The following is a 13,722-nucleotide window of genomic DNA, read 5'->3' as shown; positions in this document are numbered from 1 at the left end:
ATAGCTACAAGTAGGCCACAAAGGTCCTGGAAAAAAAAAATTGCACTGCAACAGAAAGCAAATTACAGATAAGGAAGCAGGTGCCAGACTGGAATTTTAAAACAGTGACACATTAATAAATCAACCCCAAATTAATTCATGTCAGTTGAAGCAGGCAGGTGTGCTTGCTTTTTCCCCCCATAATCTACAGTGATGATGAACCAGAGGGTGGCATAAGGCATTGATGTACCAGAGGGTGGCATGGGTGAAACAGAGGAGGCAGGGGTGAAACAGAGGGTGCTGGGAACCTGTGATGATGAACCAGACGTAGAAACAACATAATCGTGACCGTTGCGAGCCGACATGTAAGTTCGCAATTGCGAACTGTTACAAAATCCTCGCAAACTGTCAGAAATCCTTGCAAACTGGCAGAAATCCTTGCGAACACCCCAAAAAAAATCCGCAAATTCCCAGTTCAGTTGCTAGTTGCAACAATTGTATGACCCTGCTCTGACCCTCACAGCAGGCTCATAGAATAGCTACAAGTAGGCCACAAAGGTCCTGGAAAAAAAATTGCACTGCAACAGAAAGCAAATTACAGATAAGGAAGCAGGTGCCAGACTGGAATTTTAAAACAGTGACACATTAATAAATCAACCCCAAATTAATTCATGTCAGTTGAAGCAGGCAGGTGTGCTTGCTTTTTCCCCCCATAATCTACAGTGATGATGAACCAGAGGGTGGCATAATGCATTGATGTACCAGAGGGTGGCATGGGTAAAACAGAGAGTGGCAGGGGTGAAACAGAGGGTGCTGGGAACCTATGATGATGAATCAGACGTAGAAACACATAATCGTGACCGTAGAGAGCCGACATGTAAGTTCGCAATTGCGAACTGTTACAAAACCCTCGCGAACTGTCAGAAATCCTTGCGAACTGGCAGAAATCCTTGGGAACACAAAAAAAATCCGCAAATTCGCGAGAATTCGCGGATTTTGGGGATTGCGAGTTCGCAAATTCGCAAAATTCGCGAACGCCAGATTCGCAAAATTCGCCCATGCTTATATGTGGCCTAGTCTGCCAATGGGACTTCCAGTCAGTAGGCCTATTATTAGTCATGGGTGCATGAAACAAATGTTTCTGTGGTGCCTGTTGAATTTAAATATCATTTAGGCCATGTATGGCATTGGATTAAAATACAAAATGTGTTTTTTGTGGTATTTCATATTTCTTTTCTTCCTGCAAACTGCGTTTAGGTGGGGCAATGCCTTTGGCGGATGTGTGTTGTTGTAAACATTCTTAGCCTTGTTAATTTTTGTTTTTGGCATTGCTGAATTAGTGCTGTGGCAGTGTGTGTGTGTTTGCCATAGGCCACCCTTTACCTTTGTTCCGCTTGCCATGTGGCCAGGAGCCATTTTGTATAGTCAGTGTCCATAGGCCTGCATGTGTTCTTTGTTTTCCAGGCTTCTTGCTTGATGTTGTGACCATGTGACTGGCGGCCATAATGTGTAGCTGGCCGGTGTGCTTTTGCCACAGGCCTGCATGTCTTCTTTGTTGTAGATATGTCTTCTTGCTGGTTGTTGTTGTTGTGACCATGTGGCTGATAGCTATTTTGTGTAGGTAGCCAGTGTGCTTTTGCCATAGGCCGACATGTCTTCTTTGTTCACCATACCTTCTTGCTTGTTGTTGTGACCATGTGGCTGGCAGCCATTGTGTATGGGCAGCCAGATTGCTTTTGCCATTGACCTGCGTGCGGTCTTCGTTTTTCCATGCCTCTTGCTTGTTGTTTTGACCATGTGGCTGGTGACCATTTTGCGTAAGCAACCAGTGTGCTTTTGTCCATAGCGTTGCACATTGTTCTTTGTTGGTGGCCAAGCCTCCTTGCTGGTTGTTGTTGTTGTTTTGCATGTAATTTGTCTTATTTTGTACAGGATAAAATGTAGCACAGTTTAGTTCATTTTCTCCATGTTTTCTAAAATGTTTGCAATAATCTTTTAATTCACTATGTGGCCTAGCCTGCCAATGGGCCATCTAGTGAGTAGGCCCAGTACTAATCATGGTTGCATGAAACAATTGTTTTTGTGGTGTCTGTTGAATTAAACATCATTTAGGTCATGGATGGCATTGGATTAGAATACAAAATGCTTTTTGTGGTATTTCATCTTTTGTTTCTCCTGCAAACAGTGTACAGGCCTGCATTGTTGGTCTTCTATCATTATGTTGTGGTGATGCCTCCTTGCTTGCTGTTTCACCATGTGGTCGGTGACCATTTTGTGTAGGCAGCCAATGGGCTTTTACCATAGGCCTGCATGTCTTCTCTCTGTTCCCAATGCCTACTTGCTCAGTAGTGTTGTTGTTGATGATCATGTGGCACTGGCTAGTATCCATTTTGTGTATTCATCCAGTGTTGCCCTTTGCCATAGGGAAAGATTGTCAAAAAATGAGATTGCAGTTTAACATGAGGATAATTTCACTTCTTTCTATTTTTTAATTTCTAATTTGTTATTTCTGTTTTTTTTAATTTAATTTTTCTTGTTTAATTTTTGAAATTGTAAATTTGTATTTGTTTTTAATTGTATTTAATTTCTTTATAATAAAAAAACCCTTCCCATTTTCATAATATGTGGCATCAATCAACCCCTTGTCTGCTTTAGGTGCACATGCACCACAGCATTCATTGTTTAAGGATTATTCCATTGTCATTTGTCAGCTGCACCTCCCTGAGTGCCATATCCCACATGGTGTACATAAAGACTTAACAACATTCTGGCATCAGATTAAGAGGGGCCAGGCAGATATATCGGGGTGCCGGTCCCCGCTGGGCCTTCCCCTACTTAGTATTAAGGAAATAAACACCACACCTGTCAGTAAACCCACTTCAACACAGAGATATTTTACATGTCAACAGGCATCTCCTTTATTGGTCCCACATGCAGTGTGTCCATGGTATGAAGAACCAACAGCATCACATACACTTTCTGTGGCAATGGCACAAGGAGGAAGGGCCCCACACTCCATCAGCCTCACATAGGACAGTAGACATAACAGCTGTACCAGTTCTAACCACACAGTAAAGATAACAGCTACAAAATTATTTGCTGGGTGACTTTACCTCTGTTCATTGTTGCCACCAGTCTCTCAACCAAACGTCTGCACACATAAGCCACTGCCTCACAGGGGGAAACCCTTCACAAAATGATTCCCTCATAGAATCACTCATAGTCCAATTTTTGTCATTATTTCTGGACCCGTGTTGCCAGGTCGTCTGCAATCATCACCACTTCCACGGTTATTGCCTTCTTGACCGGCTGCATAGTCTGGACAGGTGACAGAGCCAGGGAAGAGTTCTTTCACGTGTGAAAGGAAATTGCATTGCATATCTGTATAGTGCATAGTTGTTACTAGCACTTGAAGTACATGTCTCAAGACAACTCTTACACAGGAAATTATTATGCAGTCGTGAAAGTAGAAACAGTATTTCTGTATCAAAATGTACTGTTCACTAACTAAAACAACCTATCCTACACTAACTTACACTATCTAAGCTGTGCTTACACTAACTTAACCTACCTATCCTACACTAACTTACAGTATCTAAACTAAGCCTAAACTAACTTAACCTACCTATCCTACACTAACTTATCTCAGAGATAATTTCACCTACTTAAACTTTGCTATAGCTATGCTATACATTTGACACAAATGACATGTTATACATGAATGCCAACCCCCTTAATGCACACAGAGTGACACAATACAAAATGAACCACATAAATACATCAACTAACTACACATGTAACTTAAACAAATATATACCTTTTGTCTTTTAGAAAAAAAACTTCTTTTATTTTTGAAAGGCCTAAACATTAACACCCCTCTTAGAAATATAGAAAAATATAGAAAAATATGTACCTATAAAAGACAGTAAAAAATCTAACACCTAACTAACCTGTACCTAACCTATTAACCAACTAACTATGACCTAACCTGCAAAAGCACTATAATAAGAGATAAATCATTGATAAAAGTACATTAAAATATCAAATAAGTTGGGAGAGCTGCTCCATGGCCTCCTCAATGTTGCTCATTCTGGCACGTGAGCTTGCCTGCTCCACACAAATCACCTCAAGCTTAGCATTGACCTTCCTGAGTTCCCTTAATATGGTGTAGTGGAACACACATTCCCATCTAAGGTGTCTCCTGGCCAGTGACGGCAGGCAGTCAGTGGCTGCAGGGGTAGGCAGTGTTGATTGTTGATTGTCTTTGGGGTAGCTGTGGCTGTCTTGGACCTGCTCTTGTCGTGGCTTGGGTCTGCTTTGTACTGGCTTGGACCTACTCTGTCCTGCCTTGGACCTGCTCTTTCCTGACCAGTGGCAGATGTTGGCATTGAAGGTGTGGTTGGTATAGGGATGTTCGAGGACCCGGCTGCCTTGTACGTTCATTCAGTTTCTGCATCTTTCTCCATGCCTTAAAAGATGTTCCTCATGCGGTGGTAACAATCCTGTCACATTTTGAAAGTGAGTGTCTCATCAGCTGTCATGTTATCTAGGATTAAAATGGACAAAAATTGTTTGCACATGCAGTACAGAGAAATAGTGTGACATTGTATTAAATCATATGTCCCTGTCATACCAATACCAGCAATAGAGATAGATAGATGGACAATATGTTGTCACTATATAGACATCCCCTACTTGAGTCCGGAAATCTGTGTGGGTGCACAAAATGTAACAGTACTCACGATGAGTTAGATAACATATCATACAGGACAAACGTTCACACTCATGAAGATATCTTGATCTACAATTTGACACATGGGCCTGTTTACCCCAATTTGGGATCTAGAGCTGTGTCATGCAAATGTGCTGATCATTGATCAGCAACATAAATGTAAGTGGATAAGGTGATACAGTGCAGGCAGTGTGGCTTGGCTTTGCCTAACTCATCTGGAGTATCATAAGGTTGCACATGTTGCTGGCTTCACTCCCTCTGTGTCAGATAGTCGATAAATGGATAGGGGTTGCCATATACCTCCTGCAGCCATGTTTGTGGAAAATTACAAACATTTACCCTCAGGCAATTGTACTTAAGTGTAACCAATATCTCCTGCTTCAGACTTGTAGGGAAAATCATAAGTCATACGTAAGCATGCTCACGTACACACATCATACCTAGTCTGCATTTGAAGCCATGCATCATAAAATGAACATATCATCTCAGCAGTGTGTCTGCTTGTCAGACTACACATATGGCCTAAAAAAATGTTTTGATATGATACATGGACCCTTGCACTATAACCATAATGAAGGATCAAGTACCAGACTGGATGAAAACAGGCATACCTCTTGGTAGACTAACATATCGAAGATCTAAATGCCCATCCTATGATGAACAAACACATGAACAGACACACATGTAGACATGCCATTTGTTGTCAGTCCTAGCCCATAGACATCACTTCTGAAGTTTAGGTCCATCAAATAAATCATATACTACATCTACCATATTCAGATGTGTTTAGATAGTGATAGCAACCCAAATTCTACTGACATACATGTTTATATATTTCTGCTACAATGTTGTCATATTGCTACAGGGACAGTTCTGTTTCCTACAAACATATTATGTGTAATATAGCAGGTATGCTTGCTCACCCTTTAGGTGAAATATCTCATTTGAATATCACTAAAGTGTGCAGCATTTCTGAACCCATGGTTCAGCATTTCAATGAAACCTATTGTGTAGAATCAAACTGTGTGTGAATCTGATTCTATGACACCTATCCTGTCCATGATTGGAAACAATGCCTTTGTAGAAATAATGCAAATTATTTGGTCAGTTTCCTGCACTCATTGGGACATTTATGACTAACCCTGACCTAGACTTGCTTAGAAACAATAATTCACAGTGCTAGGACATACGTTGAATCCAGAGCTTATGGTTTGCGCCATTTGTTGTACCAGGCAATGTGTCTGTGTGGAATACATGGAGAGTGTGTGCCAGATGATACTCACTGTGCCCAAAGCAACATGACTATAGATGTGCCATTGATGATAGTTGAATGCCACTTCCCCCTACACATAACAATTGAACTTTTCCATGTTTATCACATACAGACATCAAAATGGTACATACATGTACTAATTATACTTAGTGGTAGCATTGGGGTCCTGGAAGGATTCCACCTCTCCCCTTGAGAATGGAAGATGTCCACCCAGGAGACATGATTGGGTGCTTAAAATCGTAAATATTGCTTTCACACATATTTACATTCACACCAAGCTATGATATCCCAGTATTTCAGACATACACAACCATTGAAACAGACATATGGCAATATGCTCAGCTCATTGCATGCATCGCAGTCTATTTGCAGGCCTGAGCAGGCTGGATGCTGGACTTCATATGTACACTTCTTGACATGCCTGAAGAATACGTCATGGATGTGATCGATTGAGTAATGCTGGGCAGAATAATATCAGAGTCCAGTGTATCATGACACATGGGTGACATGACTGACCCTAAGAGTAACTAAGGGGCATAATCATGAACCCCTTGTGCCACACTAGTGTCACTTTTTGTGATGCTCCAGTGGCGCTAATAACCAAATCACGTATATGAGATCATGCAAAGCCACTTTGGGTGGTTTTGAATGGCCTCATAGATATAGAGGCAAGGCAGCACAGATTGCTGCATTGCCATACTCTGATCTAGGGAGGCATTCTTCGGGCCTTGTGGTGGTTGTTCCCACACAAAACCCATGCATTTTGGTACTTTCCTAGATTTACAAAACCATGTAATCCTGGGGATGCATCAAAGCCTTATGGGTCCCCAGGGGAGGCACAACGAGGACAAATAACATGATTTCTCTTCGTTGCATCCTCTTTCCATGTGTGCTGTACTCTGCAACATAAAAAGGAAGAAGAAAAAGCCTCAGAGGATTGTTTTTGTGCAGGTAATTGCCCCTTCCAGCACAAACACAATCCTGATGACAACACCAGCACCCTTACACAGTGGTGCAAGGGTGCTTGCATTGGAGCTATTCTCCCAAAACTGCACCAGTGCAGGGTAAAGGACAGGAATGCACCGTATTGGATGAACACTGTGGATTCCTGCTCTTACACTGTGGCTTCGAGCAGCACAGCAAGGTTACTTTCTGTGCTGGGCTATGCCAAATCACCATTGAGGAGGACCTAAGTTCCCTTACTTTACATCATCTCCTCATATACATTTATCCTGATAAATTTTGCACATCACAATACTGCTAATGAATACAAATGAAGTGCAATCCATGTTTATGTTTTGCATTATCGATAAAGGTACATCACAAATTGCAGGTGGAACATACATACATACCGACAGGTCCACCAATCTCATGTCCCAGAAAGTCGATGACATCGGCCTCCCATGAAATTACGTCCACCCATCGCTGCTTCTTTTGGTTGGTTGTTTGGGATACCATGAATGATTGCTCATGGAGCCAGTGCAAGCACTCCCATCTGTCCTTTTTCTCCTTGGCTAGGTAACTATGGCTCCCCCTACCACCAGCCACAAACATTCTTGGAAGGTAATGGACAATGAGCCATCTGAGCTCTCCCAACCTGGGTTTTGAAAAATTGCGACCCTTCCCAGTCATCTTCCTATCCCTCCCAAAAAATGCAAAACACAAATCCAAAATGTACCCAGTACAAGCTCTAACAACCACAACAGACAAACCCCAAAAAGATCTACACCTGACAATACAATGACAAAACAATATATGTATTGGACAGAGACACAATAGGTACACAACACACTCCAACAAAATGCTAGCTTTACTCTCAGACACTTTCAAGCATCAGACACCCTCAGGCATCTGAACCGGGTCTTCAGCACACCAAACATTCTCTTCACAATGTTGCGGGTCTTCTTGACCAGTGCCTGGTTGTACTGTTGTTCCAGCTCAGTGCGGGGATACACTATTGAGGTCATGACCCATGGCTGGAGACCACATCCTCGGTCAGCTGAAAAATAAACAGAAATTAAAACTGTCAATGCTTTTGCTCTCTGTTACAGCTACATTCCTATCCATATGTGTTGTGTATACTGAATGACTCATACATATTTCACAATATGTGATACTTATGAGGTTGGGCCTAGGTTTACACATGTCTCTTCCAGTTCTTTGTGTAAAAGCAAATGAGGAGCCTGGCCTGGTACATTGCACACTTCTACATCCTGACGTTCATGTTCATCCAGTAGCTTACTGTGAGGGGTGTCCCTAATCACTCTATGTTATGTGTATTCACTACATGTGAGAAATTAAAAATTATTGATCAGATATTTGGCTAGTTCGTCTTCCCAGGGTAGGTTGTGAAATTGCCAACATGTTTAACATGCATACATACGTCCATGTTAAACCAAAGATTGTGTTGGTGGCTACATGACAATGGCACAGCCGCTTCATAGTTCACTTACTTTACCATGGGATTTTGGTGCACACATTTGCTGCAGTTCAAACATGTCACATGGGCTGTTATGCTATTTATTGCCAACCTTTAACTATTGTTTTTGCCCGAGAAGTTGTCATGAAGCACTTTGATTGACACATATGTATCGGAATTTGGGCCATCCTTATGTCAGACACACTGATGCTAAGCTGTCTACTCCAAAAGAAAACCAAATACATTGTATGTATGTGTATGACTCTAACTTGTAGGGGACTGTGCATTTCTATGCCTTGATTTTCTACTCATTACTGTGGAAAATGTATATTTAGATTGGTATCCTGAATACAATGTGGTGTCTTGTCCAGGTTGGAATTTATTCGGTGTTGCTGACTGAATTATGACATGTTTGGTAGTATTGTGTTTGACTTAGTGAGTTTCACGTTGCTGGATTCATAAGCTTTTAATTTGCCTACTCCACAGAAAAGGTGAGCCATCACATTGGTTACATCAGTCAATGCGACCATATGTGTGTACGTAGACTGTTAGTATTGCTGAGACATATTTGTGTTTTGTACTGTTGGTGTCACAATGTTATCTTGTATTCACATTTAAACATGTCTGGAGCCTACACTGACATGGTATGCAACACATGGCCTTTTCACATACTTCTTCCTGTGTTACTCAGAAACGTTGATCAGCATGCAAGTATACTGCCAGGTGAGACACACCTGCTCATTTCCACAGTACATGTTCTCCCACCATGTCTGACCATGTTTGACCTTTGACTGATACCAAGAATAGGCCCACCATTGAGAAGACAATCAGCTCAGACGTATCTCTTGTGTTGCCTTTGTACTCATATTGGCTTGTCTGTCATGCCACATGGTTTCATTAGTGATTCGTTAGCCAGTGAAGTTGATGTGGTTACATCTACCCATAGAGAGTGAAATGACAAATTTCTACTCACTGACGTTCTGTTGCTCCTGCCATTTACAGATTACTAAGTGCATGTCAATGCGGGGCATCATTGTCTACACATTGCAGAGCGTTCCCACTATGTGCAAATGACACTGGGGCCCAGATATTTGGGAAAGTGGCACTGTGCAGTGCAGCAAGTCACCTGTCTGCATTGCACTGCATTACTGAGAAAGGGCAGTAGTGCGCAGTATTTAACCGCATCGCTGCAGCGGTTATTTATGCGCTACACGGCTTTTTTCTAAAAGCCGCGTTAGATGACGAGCTCAGCTCGTCATCCGCACACGCCCCCCGTGGCTGATGACGAGCTGAGCTCGTCATCAGCATCGAAGGGGTTAAGCCATACTGCACTTTCTTTACCTTTCAGCCTACACTGAGCCTTAATGTGCTCCTACCATAAACACAGGCACACTTGTGCCATGGTGCTCGGGTGCCTGCATTGCATGTGGGGTTGTCTTTGTGCAGGATGGGGCATCTACCTGTTGAGTGTGTTAGTGAGGGAATCCGTGGAGAAGGAGATCAGGCAGTGGGGTACCAAAAATGACTGTCATACGGGGTGCCACCAGCACAAAAGGTGGCCTGAGCAGAAAGCTGCCTTTGTGACTATCTACAATTTGCAACTCATTTGTATATAGGAACAGTGAATCTTCAGTTGTAATATAGCAAATCTTTATTCAGTCACTGTGTTATGGTGCATAAAGAATTCCTTATTTTTCCTGCTTTCATACATCATAGATGGAACTTTTTTGCAGTAGCAAGCAGGGGCGGTTTCTCCATAGGGGCCAAAAGGGTGGTGACCCCCCAATATTCATGTCTCATTCCATCTCATTTCTTAAAATATTACAGCTTTTTCATGTAACAAAATGGTCTCACCAATCATTTGTTTACTATAAAAGCTGCAATATCACCTTGCACCAGAAGAGGGCACCCCTGGGCTGTACTGGGCATGTGTCATGCACAGGCTGTTACAGCTCATCCTTTCACAGATGCAATACATATCTGACACCCTGCACTAGCGTCAAACAATGCAGAAAGTCAGATAATGGTGAATTTATGGCCTGTCAGTCTTGGGCCCTTATGTCTCATCAGAAGCCATAATAAGGGATAAAGGACAGCCTTCTGTCCTATTTGAGTTTCTGATTGGGCATAACAGTGTGTGCATCATTCTGGCACCTTCTTTGTTCGACCTGAAAGTTGAGAATCAGCGTGCAGAGGAAACTATGCGCTGAGGACTACCCCAAGTATGTTTACCTTGTGTGTATGAGTCAGCGCATTCTTATGTTGTTTATGTGCCTGTCTGCAAGTGTGCGCTAGTGTGTGTGTGTGTGGGTACGGGTGTGCATGCGTGTGTATTTGTATGTGTCATTACTTCCTTTTCATGAAAACTATTGTTGAGATGTTGCAAGTGTATTCAAGTAAACTGACTTTTTGTTTGATAGCATCGCTACTTTATCAATTTGACCAACCGCCACTGGTTGCAAGTCAGCTTGCATCTGGTTTGCAGCTTGTAAAATGTTTGTACTCAGGCCCTAAATTTGTATTTTCTACGGCAGTTCCGCTTAGTGGATACATTTTTTTTAAAGTTTTATCTGTGCTTTCCAATTTAAATTATTTTGAATTTGATTCCGTTGGTATTGACCCTCTTGTGTGGTCATTTTCTTCTGGAAGCTCTGGCTATGGTTACAAAGTTATTCCATTCACCCTTCATGTTACTTCATCTCCCCTTCGTTTTAATGGCAGGGTTCTTTTTTGCTAACATTGGTTTCAATGTGATTCCATTCCCTTTCCAGCCATTGGTCTTTGTGTGTGTCTGACTTACATCACGGCTGGGTCCATTTATATTTGACCATACTTGGCTAGTACTCCTGCTTGGGTGGTACTGCAAGTTTCTTGAATGAATTGGCCTTTCTTCGGCCTGACTTACTCTTTTCTAGGTGTGTCAGCGAATTTACTTTGCCCTCTCTCTCACCTTCCTATGTCTTCCATTTCTGCACCTACTTTGGAGGAAATATTCCCCATTTAGGATCCCCTTCCGTGTACACGTCCACATTTGCATTATGGGACTAGTCTTAGGGCTGTGCGCCATTCCGCTGATGTGGTGGACAAAGACACCGCGTAAATCAAATACGTCTTCGTGTACCTTCTGAATGGGGGTTTGTGGAGTGCAATAATTTCTGAGTAGTTGCAGATGTACGGTATGCGTACTATCCTACTTTATCACAAATGTATCCCTGAAGCAGGACCTACTAGTATTCTGATCTTCTGCAGTGCTTAATTTGTAAAAAAAAAAACATAAGTGCCAGGGCCCTCGTTAAGAGGCAACTGCAGCTTGCAACACCTATTGCAGCTGCCAGCGCTGCCAATGACAGTACCAACACAACTACTACCCATCACACTCCTACAAGTGTGACAATTTAGACTATTCTAGGCCCCGAATGCTATAAGAATGCTTTAGCTGGCTGAAATTAGTCATTTTTACTGCATATTGAACTAATAAACTACTGTTGTTGGTCTCATATTTAATTAGGTATACAGCGCCACCATGTGGCAGACTGTCACACATCTCAGGGCTGACAATTAAGTGCTTGTGGCGAGCACCGGAAACCACCGGCTCAAATTCAGCCCTATACTTCTGTGGTGCAGTGCACCTGTGTGGAATACTTAAATGCACAGATGAATCATAGCTATTGAAGTACATATTCGGTTTTTGTATACCATCCAGAAGTCCAACATGGACACTGAAAGAAGGAGTGCAGGAGGTACTGCTTCACCTCTAGAAATAACTCTGAGGTGTTAAGAAGGAGAATGAGCAATAACGAGACTTCTTCCTTTTGTTTTTACCTTGCATTCATTTGCTTTTCTTTCAAAGACAGAGTTGAAATATCAGGCAATGTATTTTGTAAAAAAAAAACAATCGTTTTACCCTGGTTATCAGTGTTCCTTTTCCTTTCCCTGACTGAAATGTGAGGGAATTTTGTTTTTCTTAAGTGAGATGGAAACTAAGATTGTAAAAGGATAAAAATACACTTATGTGACATGTAAGTAAAAGATAAGCACAGGAACCCTATTTCTAAACATTGGGCCAGATACATGAAGAAAGGATTTTGCGATTCCAAAATAGCGAATTTTACAGATTTGCTATTTTTGAATCGCAAAACGCAATCTATGTAGGAATCGCAAAATATTTTGTGATTCCTTAAATTTATGGTGCCTGGGGGCTTAAGCTCAACCCCCCCACAGCCCCCTCCCCCCCGAATCACCCCAAAAAATGTAAAGCCTGCACAGGTAAAGCACTCGGGAATGTGTGCGCTACATGACACTTTGAAAATTGCATTTTTCAAAGTGTGCACATGGTTACCATCAACTTGAAGTTGATGGTAATTAGCGTTTCCTAAATGTACAGTTCACATTTAGGAAAGGCTTCTTACATGTGCATTAGGGAATCGCAAATTGTGATTCCCTATTTGCATTCCCAATTTAGGCAATCAAAAAAAATTTGTGTTTACCCAAATTGCCAACTTGCCATTAATACATAAGAAAAGGACTTTTTCCGTTTGCAAACGAGCGGATTCTGCAAACGGAAAATGGCTTGATACATCTGGCTCATTGTCATTTATGTGCCGTATAGGTTCAGTAGTAAAAATGTATGAAGGATGCCAATTTGGTGCCCATTTTACTAGCCGATATCAATAAAAAATGTGCTGTCTGCAAAATGATAGCACCCTATCAAACCATGTTTAGTCATGGGCAGTGTGCTTGACATGCACTACTGGATTCATGCTGCTCGCCCATCACACTGCAGCTGAATCCGTGCAGCTTGTTCCTTAGTGTTTATCCTCACTATGATTTCAGTGAGGTAACATTGATGGCAGCACCCCTCTCTGAAAATGGTTCCAGCACCAGTGAGCACTAATAATGAAATGGCAATATTAAAAGAGAACGCTGCAGAGTATTCAAGCTAAAAGTACTTGCTGTAAAATAAAACTGTCCCTCTATCGGTTCAGGAGAACGTTGCTGACCTCTAGAGGCTTAATATGTGAACTGTTCGGAAAAACTGCAGTTGTACTCCAACGAGAAAGAAGACACTTATTTCCTTTCAGCTTTCTTATTACATTTGTGTGTTTTTTTAATACCATCACTTGCTTCGGTGGAGGCTTAAAACTACTGCAGGATAGTATGCAAGAGAAGAGCATACGCCCTTTGAAGGGTAGGGGGTCAAAGGGTCATTGCCACAGATCCAGTATAATCAGTACATGGGTGTTTGAGATACACCCAAGGGAAACGGTTTGGTAGAACAAAGCAGTCTTCATTTCTCTGCATAATGTAAGAAGCTATTGT

Source organism: Lissotriton vulgaris, chromosome 3_2 (assembly GCF_964263255.1).
Source record: "Lissotriton vulgaris chromosome 3_2, aLisVul1.2, whole genome shotgun sequence".
Taxonomy (NCBI): domain Eukaryota; kingdom Metazoa; phylum Chordata; class Amphibia; order Caudata; family Salamandridae; genus Lissotriton; species Lissotriton vulgaris.
Note: the sequence above shows the minus strand (reverse complement) of the source record.